Source organism: Aphelocoma coerulescens, chromosome 5 (genome assembly GCF_041296385.1).
Source record: "Aphelocoma coerulescens isolate FSJ_1873_10779 chromosome 5, UR_Acoe_1.0, whole genome shotgun sequence".
In the NCBI taxonomy this organism is placed as follows: Eukaryota; Metazoa; Chordata; class Aves; order Passeriformes; family Corvidae; genus Aphelocoma; species Aphelocoma coerulescens.
The window spans coordinates 2,928,502-2,940,606 of record NC_091019.1 but is presented as its reverse complement, the minus strand read 5'-3'; the positions used below and the strand labels follow the sequence as shown (position 1 = coordinate 2,940,606).

The following is a 12,105-nucleotide window of genomic DNA, read 5'->3' as shown; positions in this document are numbered from 1 at the left end:
TCCTGAGCAGGGACACCTGCAGCCCTCAAACAGAGGCTGGGATCACCCAGCAGCACTGCCAGGGCTGTGGTGGCCACTGGCTGCCCTGAACAGGCTCCAGAGATCTTGGAAAAGGAGCAGACATGGAAGGCAAGGAGTGTGAGGCTCTTGAGAGCTGCCCAGGAAGTGTTTGGGAGAAAAGGTGAGTGCGAACTCTGTCTGGTTTTGCTGTTACTGTTGAAAATAGTGTTGTGCAGCCTGAGATGGTCTGTCCTGTTGTTTATTCCTTAGAGCCTGTTGGAGTGCTGGCCTGGATTTGGGAGGAGCCAAGGAGCCTGGAGCAGTGAGGTTTTTCCTGTCAGAAATCCATGATGGGGATGTTTTCCCTGCTGTCCCAAGGGGAAGGAACAGCTCTGGAGCGGCTGTATCCCATGAAAAACCAGTTCAGGATTGTTCATCTGACTCTGCCCCTGACTCCTGGCTTCCAGGGACCCTCCTGGTGTCCCAGATCTTCCAATGCTGCTTTTTAAAGAAGGAATTCCAAACACAGTAAGTCAGTCATTCAGTCTGAGCTGTGCCAGTGGTGGGGTGTGAGGGGGAGCAAGGGAGGGTACAGGGTGATATTTGAGACATTCCTGACTGGAATTGGGGCTGACCCTGCACTTCAGACACCTTTGAGTGGGCATTGAAGGGCTGGTCCCAGTGCTCCAAGCCCTGTGGTGGAGGTGAGCCAGGGTTTGATTGCAAAAGTCACTGCAGGGAAGAATGACAAGGAGGTTTGTCAGAGTGGTGCTGTCAGACCCCACCTGCCAGTCTGTGCTTTGGGTTGGAGGTTGTTGTGTATTGGCCCTGCAGGCAAGGAATGTCCCCTTCCCACCTCAGCCCAGCAGCTCCCAAGGGCTCTTCCTGGAATACTTTATTTCCCTTTGGGATCACTTCATCTGCACCCCTCCATGAGCAATTCCTTGGCTTCTCCTGGAGAAAAGCCCACGGCAGAGGCAGTCTGCAAAGGAGCCCAGAGCTGTGCTTGGAGCAGAGAGTGCTGAGAGCTGCGGGTGCCTCTGCTGCCCCAGGCTGGCAATATCCCCATGGAACAGACTGGGCAAATGGCATTAGAGGGAGCACAATCCCTTCAGGGAAGGGGTTTTCTCCTGTGCAGATCAGGCACAGGGCAGGAAGGGAACTTTGGAAATCAGCTGCTTTCCCCCAGAAAGCATCACTCACATCAGCATGGATGACATGACCTGTGCCCACCGCTCACCATGCACCCAGCCAGAATCAAGAGCAAAGGTTGGTTTGGGTGTGAGCACTTGAAATAACTTGGAAAGAGAAGAAATCACCTTTTGCTGCTTCTTTCTTTCTTGCAGATGCTGGGGTTGCCTCTGTGGACATGTGCTGAGCTCTCCCTGCAGGGAACTGTCAGGCCTTAACAGCTGTGAGTTTGTGTTCTTCTCAGTGGGGAACTGGAAATAATTATTTATTAATTAATTAATTGCAGAAATGTTTTCTGAACTTTTCCCCTTTCCTGGTAGATCTTCTCTCTCTGCCTCTGAATTTACAGCTGTTCCCTGGTGTCATTGGCCCTGCCTGAATTCCTTGCAGCTCCTCACTGGGAAAATCTGGGATAACTTAGAGGGGACAGAGGAGACATTTTCAGCTGAAAACCTGGGGTGGCTGAGGGGGGACACAAGAATTGTTTGTGTAGGAAAATGGGAGGGGATGTCGAGGGGAGCGAGGTGGCATTTTTGAGGGAAAAGCTGAGGTGATGTTTAGGGGAGAGATCACTCATTTTTGGGGCAGAAAAGAGTTAATATTTTACAGGAAGGAAAATTTGGGGGGTAAAACTTGATGTAATCTGTAGGGGACAGAATGAATATTTTGGTGTAAAAATGAGGTACTGAGTAGTAGACAAATAAGGAAAATTTTGGAGGCAAAACTTGACAAAATCTCAAGAGCAGAGAATGATCACTTGGAGGGAAAAATGAGGTGATGAGTGCTGAGCATGTGGGGAAAATTTGGGGGCTAAATCTGAGCTAATCTCAGGGGAGAGCATGAACACACTGAGGTAACATGAGGGAATCAGTTGTGGGCAGGTAGGGAAATGTGTGTAAAAATAACATTAAATAAGCTGTAGAAAGAACATTTTGAGGTAAAAATCAGGTAATCAGTAGTAGATAGATGGAAAACTTTGGGGGTAAATCTTGATAGAAGCTACATGGTAGAAAGTAAATAAATATTGAAGGAAGAAGGAGGGAATCAGTAGTGGACAGGTAGGGGAATTTTGGGGGGTAAAACTTGAAATAATCTAAATGTTGAGAATGAATATTTTTAGGTAAAAATGAGGTAATAAGTTGTGGACAGTTAAGGAAAATTTTGGGGGTTAAACTTGAGGTAATCTCTAGGGAGAGTGTGACCACTGACATAAACTGAGGCAGTCACTGGGGCGAGGCAAGGAAATTTGGGGTATAAAACTTGGGAAGATCTGTAGGGCAGAGAATGAACATATTGAGGAAGTAAGGAGGTGAGCAGTAGCCAACAATAGGTAGAATTTGGGGGGCAAACCCTGAGGTAATTATGTAGGAACAGTAAGTGTTTTTGAGAAAAAATCTGACCTAATTTGTAGGGGACAGAACGAATATTTTGGGGATAAGACAGACAGAACCTGCGTGGTTTTGGTTTTACAATCTAGTCAGTGTACAGGGGACAAAATAAACATTTTGGTCATAAAATCCAAGTTCATCTGTAGAAGAAAGAACTCCTATTTTGAGCTAAAAAGGAGGTGATCAGAATTGGGCAGGTAGGGAAAAATGAGGGGGTAAAATGTGAGGTCATCCCTAGGAGAGAGCAGGAGCATCCTGAGGTAAACTGAGGGAATTGCTGTGGACAGGTGGGTAAATCTGGGGGGTAAAACTTGAGGGAATCTCCATGGTAGAAAAGGAGTATTTGGAGGTAAAAATGAAGTACTCAGTGGTGGAGAGGTACAGAAAATTTTGGGGATAAAATGTGATGTGATCTGTAACAGAGAGAATGCACTTGATGGGGTAAACTGAGGTAATCACTTATGGACAGGTAGGGAAATTCTGGGGGGTAAAAACTGAAAGCATCTGTAGGGCAAAGAATGAAAATACTGAGGTGGAAATGAGGAAAGAGGTAATGGACAGGGGGGGAAAGTTTTGGGGGCAAATCTTGTGGTAATCTCCAGAGCAGAGAAAGAATGCTTCCTTGTAAAAAATGAGGAACTCAGAAGGAGACAGATGGGGAAATTTTGGGGGTAAAGTCTCAGGTCATCTCAAGGTGAGGGAAGGACTATTTGGAGGTAAACTCAGGACTCACTGTGTCCTCCTTCCTTGGCAGCAGCTGGCAGGGAAGGGAGAAGAGGCCTCGGGCTGGAGAGGGGCAGGAGAAAGGCACTGTGGGCAAAGGGACCTCCCTGGCATCCCCAGGGCACCTGTGGGGAACAGAGTGGACACTTTGGGAGCAAAGGGAGGTGATGGATCGTCCCTTTGGGGGATGCTGGGATTTAGATCATTCCATCCATTTGCCTGCTGACATTTCCCAGCCCAGGGGCTTTGGCTGCCAGGGCAGCACAAAGATTGTTCCCTGTGTGGTGCCCAGATTTGGGGTTTGGCTTTGCTAGTTCACATGAATTCTACCCAAAGCCCTGAATTCCCACTGGAATAGCCTCCCAGTGCCTCCTGGAGCATGGATATTCCCATGCAGAGCTGCCTATTTAACAGCAGGTGTGTCAGGAAGCAGCAGAGCTTCCAGGGAAGCTCACCAGAGTCGGGACAAGGACAGGTTCATGCTCCACAGAATTTGCTGTTTGTAACCCTCCTCCCCCAGCCCCCCCATGTCCCTGGGGGCACCTGGCAGAGTTCCCTGGAATTCAGCTGCCTGCACCCCCTGAGCTCGGGCTCCAGGTGATGTTTGAAAGCAGGAGAAGGCGCTGGCCGGACGCGCTCCCAGCCCGTGCTGAGGCAGCCCCTGTGCCCATGGGAGGACTTCTCTCCCTGCAGGAGCTGATTTCATTGCAGAGCCTCAGGAGTGGCCTCTGGAAGTTCTTTTCCCTCAGGAAAGGGATGCACATCCCTGCCTTCAGGGTACCTGCAGCGTGAGCCACCTGGGAAAGCTTTCCATCAGCTGTGCAGTTGCCGCTGGCTCCCCAAAAACTGCCAACTCAATCCAAAGAGATTTCTCTGCCTCTGACCTTTCATTTGAAGGCATCTCTGAGGGCATTGCTTGGCATTTCATTGCTGTGGGGGAAGCTTGCCTTGGCTTTAACGCTGCTGAGGGATGATGTCCTCAGGCTGGAAGGGAAGGCATTTTGGGTGGCTGGGACATAGCTGGCAGGTGTGTGGGAGGTCGGCAGCGGGAATTGCTGTCTGAGCCCCTCTGCAAACAGCCCGTGCCGACATTCCCCGGTGCCAGCTGTTCCTTGGGGTATTTTTGGGGTGTCAGTGGGGTCTGTCAGGGCTGAAGCATCTCCGGGTGCCTGTTCAGAGCAGCCCCTGGCCGAGGGGCCATGGGCAGCCCTTTATCCATGTCCATCCCAGCGCTGCCTGGGCAGCCCAGTGCCCGTTCCCGGGATGTGTGTTTGGCACGCTGTATGCCACGGGCAGGACACTGCAGGCACAGCTCCTCTCTGCAAATCCAAAGCACAAGAGCTGCTCCTTCCCTTCCTGGGGCTCCCGGCCTTCTCCCTGTCCCCATTCCCTGCCAGCTGGGACACACAGAAGGAGCACCAAGGAACACTCCTGGCAGTGAGCAGGAGTCACTGAGAGCTCTGTGCAGCTCTGGGCCACAAAAGCTGCCCCGGCCTCAGGAGCCACTGTGATTTTGGGTTGTGAACACTCACCTGTGGGAAACACCCCTCTGCAGGCAGGAGCAGCTCTGACACTCTCCAGAAGATCTTTGGCCATGGAGCAAGTGAACCTTCAGGACTTGCCTTGCTCATTTCTCCCTGGAAAGGGACCTGGAACCAGCACCTTCATAGCTGTTGGGTAAATCCTGGAAAGGACAGGAAATCAGGGTTATGGGAAGAGTTTTGTGCTGCCACACAACTGATCACCTGTGTTGTTTCATGATCAGCGGCTGGGGTGTAAAGCAGCATTAACATAAAAGAAGGAGCTGTATTTGCAAAGGAATTACCTTGCTGGCACTTGGCATTCCCATCCCACAAAGGACATTGCCAGGAGCTGAGATTGGCTTGGTTGGAGCAGGGTGCTGAGAATGCCCAGGTGTGGGTTCAACCCCCAGATGAGCCATTCACATAAGGGTTCGACTTGGTGCTCCTTGTGTATCCCTTGCCACTCAGGATCTCCTGTGCTCTGGAAATAAACAGTTTCCACTGGACTTTTAAACCCAGAGGTTTTTGCATTGGAGCGTGCAAGCCCCAGAGAAAGCGGGGGGGAGGAAGGAGAGCATCAGGTACCGGCTGAGCGGCCCGAGCGGCACCGAGCCCCGGCCGCAGAGCGGGCGCAGTCAGAGCAGGAGCGGCAGCAGCGGACTCGGCGCCAGCGCCCGGCCCGGGGGAGCGGCTCCTCCCGGCCGCGGCGCTGCAGCCGCGCTCGCTGGGCGGGGGCGCGGCGGGCGGGAGGCCCCCGGGGGAGCGGCCCCGGGGCGGGGGGAGGCGGGCGCTGCTCTGCGCAGGGGGTGCGGCGGCCTCGGCAGCGCCGGGGCCGGGGGAGCTGCGCGTCCCCGCGGGGGCTGCGGGCGGGCCCGGGCCGGGAGCGCCGCCGCTCCGGTTCCGCCCCACGGGGCGGGCGGCGCTGCGGGAGCGGCGGCCTCGGGGGGAGCCGGGGCCGGCACGGGCGGTCCCCGCGCCCCGCCCGCTTCCAGCCGCGATCCAGCGCCTGCTCCAGGGAAGCGCCGCCCGCCCGGCGGGCCCGGCACCGGCACGGCCCCGGCTCCCCGCGGCCGCGGCGGGACCGTACCCGGAGCTCCGGCGGGGCCCCAGCCCCGCGCTGGCCGCAGCCGGAGTCGCAGCGCCGGGCTCGGCCCCAGCGCCAATCCCGGAGCGGTTCTTCGCACCCGCGGCGATCCCGGTCCCTAATGCCATCCCAATCCTACCTCAGTTCTGCGGCCCCGGGAGCCGCAGCCCGCCCGCCGAGGGACAAGCGGCTCGGCCCGGGACCCCCAGCAGACACCGACAGGACCCGAACCCGAATCCCCGGACCCCGTTCCCGGTCCCACCTCAGCGCCTCGGGCTCGGCGCAGCGCCGGGAGCAGCCCCCGGTGCCGGGCTCCGCTCAGCGCTCCGAACGACGGTCCCGCCGCAGCCCGGGACGAGCAGAATGAGCATCCACCGCACAAAGCGGAGCGGGCGCGGATCCGCCGGCATTTACGGGCGCGGGCGGGGCGGGGCGGGGCCGGCACAGGTGTGAAGGGCGGGGTCCGCACAGGTGCGCGGGGCCCCAGAGCGGCTGCGCGGGGCGGGGCCGAGGGGATTTAAGCCTCGGGAATCGGCCCCGCTGCCATTTATTCCCTCGGCGCTCGGTGGGAGAGGTTGCGGCCGGACCGGGCTCTCTATCTCTGTCTCTCTATCTCTATTATTTCTTTTCCTTTATATTTGTGTTTACTTCTCTTCCTCTAACCCTCTCCGTTCTTCCCCCTCTGCCTCCCCTCCCCCACCCCCTACACCCCCCCCCCCAACCCCCCCCCCCTCTCCCCCCTAGCCCTCCCCTCCCTCCCCCCCGGCCCGGTCCCCCCCATCCCCCTTCCCTTTCCCCCTACACACCCCAACCCTGCCCTACCCCCCACCCTCTCTCTCCTTCTCCACCGTTCCTTCCCCCTCATCCCGGGTTCCCCCTGCCCCCTCACCCTGCTCCCCTTCCCCTCCCAATTCCCCCCACCTGCCCTCAATCCTCCCCCTCCGTCCCCCACCCTTCCTTCCCTCTCCACCTCCCCGTGTTCCTCTTCCCTCTTCCCCCCTCTGCACCTTGACCCCCCCCACCTGTGCTCCGTCCTCGTCCTCCCATCCCTCCTTTCCTGTCCCCCCACCCCCTGCACACCCCGAACCCCTCACCTGCGCTCCTTCTTTGACCCCTCTGCTCCCTTATTCCCGTCCTCTGTCCCGTCTTTCCCCCGCAGCCGCGGGGCTCGGGGCGCCGGAGAATAAAGCCCAGAGGGCCGGAGCCCGGCGCCCCTGCCCTCGCTGGAGCCCCACACGGGGCCGGGCCCGCTCGGCGGGTCCCCTGTGCAAACAAGAACACGGCCGGGGCTCCGGCTTTCCACACACACACTGGGGATCCCCTCCTCAGGAGGGGGTCCCGGGGGGGTGGTGGGTTGGGGTGGGCCCCCTCCTCAGGAGGGGGTCCCGGGAGGTGGTGGGTGGGTTTCGGGGAGGGTGGTGGGTTGGGGTAGGGTGGGCCCCCTCCGGAGGAGGGGGTCCCGGGGGGGTGGGGGGTTAGGGAGGGGGTGGGGGGTTCGGGGGGGTGGGGCGGGTGGGGCGGGCCCCCTCCGGAGGAGGGGGTCCCGGGAGGGGGTCAGGGTGGGCCCCCTCCGGAGGAGGGGGTCCGGGGGAGGGGGTGGGGCGGAGGGGGGACTTTCCCCCCTCCAGTCCCCGCCCCCTCTCCCGGACCCCCTCCTCCGGATGGGGCTCACCCCGGCCCCCTCCCCGGGACCCCCTCCTCCGGACCGGGGCCCCGGGGGGGAGGGAGGGGGGGGCGGGTGGGGTGGGGGGGGGCCGGAGGGGAGGGGCTGTTGGTTTGGCCTGTGGTCTCTATGTCTGTTCATGCTGCAGAGTGACGTGACCCCCTCTGCTTCCCCCCCACCCCACCCGCCCCCCTCCCTCCCCCCCGGGGCCCCGGTCCGGAGGAGGGGGTCCCGGGGAGGGGGCCAGGGTGAGCCCCGTCCGGAGGAGGGGGTCCGGGAGAGGGGGCGGGGACTGGAGGGGGGGAAAGCCCCCCCTCCGCCCCACCCCCTCCCCCGGACCCCCTCCTCCGGAGGGGGCCCACCCTGACCCCCTCCCGGGACCCCCTCCTCCGGAGGGGGCCCGCCCCGCCCGCCCCACCCCCCCGAACCCCCCACCCCCTCCCTAACCCCCCTCCCCGGGACCCCCTCCTCCGGAGGGGGCCCACCCTACCCCAACCCACCACCCTCCCTGAAACCCACCACCCCCCGGGACCCCCTCCTGAGGAGGGGATCCCCAGTGTGTGTGTGGAAAGCCGGAGCCCCGGCCGTGTTCTTGTTTGCACAGGGGACCCGCCGAGCGGGCCCGGCCCCGTGTGGGGCTCCAGCGAGGGCAGGGGCGCCGGGCTCCGGCCCTCTGGGCTTTATTCTCCGGCGCCCCGAGCCCCGCGGCTGCGGGGGAAAGAGGGAAAGGGGAGAGTCAGGGAAGGATGAGGTGGGGTAGGGAGAGGAGTCGGGGTGGGTTGGGGAGAACGAGAACGAGGGGGGAAAGGATGATGGACAGAGGAGAGGTAGAGCAGGAAGAGAGAGAGGGGAGTCGAGTTGGGGAGCGGGGTAGGGAGAGGGGAGAAAGGACGGGTCGGGGAGAAAGGAGGGGTACGGGGGTCGGGAATGCGCAGGGGAGCAGGGAGAGAGGGTGGGGGAGGCTGGGGAGAGGGCAGGAGGGGGGCTGGGGAGAGGGCAGGAGGGGGGCTGGGAGAGAGAGAGAGGGAGGGAGGGTGTGGGGAGAGAGAAAGAAACTGGGGGGGTAGGAAAGAGGTGATAAGCGGGGAAAGAAGGAGGAGGAGAAGAGCAGGAGAAAGAGGGGGAGGAAAAAGGGGGAGCGGAGCCTCACCCGGGCCACGCCGGGGGAGCCCGGCCCAGCGGCAGCCTCCCCCAGCTCTGAGCGCGCAAATGGCGGCGGGGGCGATTTCCGGGCCTTAAATCCCCTCGGCCCCGCCCCGCGCAGCCGCGCTGGGGCCCCGCGCACCTGTGCGGACCCCGCCCCGCGCACCTGAGCCGGGCCCGGGGCCGCCCCTGAAGCCGCCCCCGGCCCCGCCCGGGACCGCCCCAGAGCCCCGGCCCCGCCCGGCCCCGGGGCCCGCCCTGCCCTGCCCGGGGGCGGCTCCATCGCTCGGGGCCCCGCCCCTCTCTCCCGGGCCGGACCCGCCCCGCGCACCGGGGCCGCTCCCGGGACCGGGGCTCCGGCTCCTGCCGGCGGCCGCTGCGGGTCCCGGGCGGTGCCGCCTCTCCCGGCGGGATGGGGGCTGGCATCGGGACCGGGAGGAGCCGCTCCGGGACGGGCGCTGGGGCCGAGCCCGGCGCTGCCGCTCCTGCTCCGGCCGGCTCTCCGCGGGGAGCCGGGGCTGTGCCAGCGCCCGGGCAGCCCCGGGATCCCGAGCCGGGCCCGACGCGCCGGGCCGGGCTCCGCTCAGCCCTGAGCCCCTCCCGGAGCCCGCCTTGGGCCCCACGACGCGGCCCCGGGCTCTGCCGCCAGCCCCGGACGCGGCGCTGAGTCGCTGCTCCCGAGCTCTGCGTGAGGCCGGGGAGCCCGGCTTCGGGCTGTGCCTAAGGCAGGACTCGGAGCTCAGAGACACAGACTCGCCCTGGCCCGAAGAGCCCGCTTTGAGCATCAAAACACGGCATTTGGGCTTTGATTCAGGTCCAGCAAAACGCAGCACTTCAGTTTCTCTTTGTGAGCCCAAACACACAGGACTCGCTCTCTTCCTCAAGCCCTGAGAACAGGATTTAGTCACTGTTTCTGAGTCCCAGCTCTGGCCATACCAGCCTGCTCTCAGGACTCCACAATGCAGGATTTAGTCTCTGCTTTTAAGCTCTGCCCCTGCTTTTGAGCCCCCGAAACGCAGCACTGGGTCTCTTTTTGTGAGCCCAAAACCGCTCCTGTCCCTCGGGTTCGGAGCCCCCAGAAGTGCCCGGGGCCACGGCTGGACCCCAGCTGGGCACCAGCAGCTGCTCCCTCACCCCCCGTGGGATGGGGAAGAGACCAGAGACAAAATTCCAGCTCAGAACAGTTTAATAATGGAAACCAAGACAAATGCAATCATTTGAGATTAATGACAACACATAGTAACAGTGAGAGCAGCAAGAACAGTGGTAACAACAATAATGAACAAGAGAGAAACCCCTCCACACCCCACCTTTAACATTATGAATCCAAAATTTAACCCAGAGCACCACAACCTCCCAGTGCAGGGGATCTCCATAGTCTTGCTGTGTTCCATCTGGGGCCAATTCCCTTGTCACAGCCCACGTCCTGCAGAAAAATGGGAAAGATTGGGTATTAGGAGGGAATTCTTCCCTGTGGGGGTCATGAAGCCCTGGCACAGAGATTTTGTGGCTGCCCTATCCCTGGAAGTGTCCAAGGCCAGGTTGGATGGGGCATGGAGCAGCCTGGTCTAGTGGAAGGTGTCCCTGCCCATGGCAGGGGGTGAAATGAGATGATCCAGAAAGTCCCTTCCCACATAAATCATTCCAGGATTCCATAACGATTCTATGATCTCTCCCTGCATTTATTTTGCATTGTTTCCTCCCAAATGTAGACAAAATTTTAAAGGAATCATTTAAAATTATTTCAGGAATAAAAAGAAGAGCATCAAACACACAAGAATCACTCCCACATCCATCAAATTATTAATAACTGGGAGCCTATTCCCTCATCTCTGTCCTTGTTTTGCTTTCCTGGAAATCCTCATCATCCCACAGTTTCTCAGAGAGATATGGGATTACTGGAAGGTTTGCTCTGTCAGAGAGCCAGGAGGGTTTACAGCACTTGTTTCTCTCCATCTTTAACCAGGTTATCCCCAGAATGGTGTTGTGGGAGAAGTCTGGAATTACTAGAAATGGACCAAGTTCATATGTTTTCCCCACCGTTTTCCGTTTTGAAATTCCTGGAGTTACCCTCAAATGTGCCCTAGAAAACTACTATGAAAACATCAATCAGGGGAATATCTTGAAAAGAGAAAACCACATCCAGCAGCAGCCAAAGCAATCCCGCTGTTGGTCTCCAGGTGCTCCTGCCAGAGCTCCCAACAGCCATTCCCATTCCTAAACAAGAGCTATGGAAGGCATTCCTGCTGTCCATGAGGGTGAGGAGGCAGTTCTGGATGTTCTTTGCTGTGGAATCAGACAACAAACAGAGCGTAAATGATCTTGGTGGTCCCTTCCAAGCCAAACCACCCCGTGATTCCATGGGTGGATCAGCACCTGTCCCAACTCCGTTCCAGAAACCTCCTCCCACTAACCCTCCTCTTTTTGCTCCACATCAGGGACGTGCTGCCAAGTGCCACAGGCACAGGATGCCTCAGCATTCCCTGAGCTCTGAACTTGTGGCCTCAGAGCTCTGAAATGACCGCTCAGCCCCAATTCCAGTCGGGAATGTCTCAAATACCACCCCCTACCCCTCCTTGCTCCCCCTCACAGCCCACCACTGGCACAGCTCACATGGAATGTGACCGACTTACTGGGTCTGGAATTCCTGGCTCAAAAAGCAGGTGGTGGAATATCCTCTCCTGGGAATAGTCAGGACACCAGAAGGCTCCCTGGAAGCCACAGGTCAGGGGCAGAGTCAGATGAACGATCCTGAACTGGTTTTCAGGGGATGCATCCCCAGCCTGTGGCTGCAAAAACTCCAGAGCTGTTCCTTTCCCTTGGGACAGCCAGGGAAAACATCCCCAGCATAGATTTCTGACAGGAAAAACCTCACTGCTCCAGGCTACTTGGCTCCTCCCAAATCCAGGCCAGCACTCCAACAGGCTCTAAGGAATAAAGAACAGGAAAGACCACCTCAGGCACTCACCACATTCCTCACTGGAACTGGGCTGTTCCCACATCTCCGTGATGGCTGGGAGCATCCCCATCTCCTCACTCTTCTGTTCTGGAGAAAGAGACAACACAGCCCTTAAACACCCAGTGTGCAATCCCAACAATCCAGGGAAAACCACCTTGCTTAGGGAAGAAACATAATGCCCAGTTTGGGCCAAGACTGGATAAAACGATAAAGCAGGACTGGAAACATTTCCAGGCATGAAGCCTCCCAGCCCTCAGGCTTCTTCCCACGGAAACCCCAATCTTGCCTGGGACTGGGCTTAGGGAGAAAACCCCGCCTGTTCCACCAGCCTGGCACTGAGGGTATTCCATGGACACCCCAGGAAGGTGTCCCTGACCGTGGCAGCAGTTTGGAACAGGATGATCTATACGGTTCCTTCCAATCCAGACTAT

General features: G+C 59.1%; 1 protein-coding gene and 1 long non-coding RNA gene across 6 annotated transcripts in view; both read right to left on the bottom strand.

Moving 5' to 3' along the window:
- Window positions 1–420: 420 nt before the first annotated feature.
- On the bottom strand, window positions 421–6,272 carry LOC138111136 (uncharacterized). Of its 5 annotated transcripts, none has more exons than XR_011151254.1 (5): window positions 6,172–6,272; window positions 4,835–5,306; window positions 3,313–3,427; window positions 1,320–1,442; window positions 421–498 (listed from the first exon to the last, which is right to left on the bottom strand). It is a non-coding gene; the product is annotated as an uncharacterized lncRNA (long non-coding RNA). The 5 variants fall into 5 exon arrangements; XR_011151256.1 differs by having other exon boundaries at window positions 440–501; XR_011151255.1 differs by lacking the exon at window positions 421–498 and adding an exon at window positions 556–732.
- Window positions 6,273–11,387: 5,115 nt separating this feature from the next.
- The window catches only part of ABTB2 (ankyrin repeat and BTB domain containing 2), a 171,138-nt gene continuing 170,420 nt past the window's right edge, over window positions 11,388–12,105 (bottom strand). The window contains exon 14 of the mRNA XM_069016368.1: window positions 11,388–11,642. The gene's annotated coding sequence lies outside the window, so the exon portion shown is untranslated. The remainder of the gene's footprint in view (window positions 11,643–12,105) is intronic.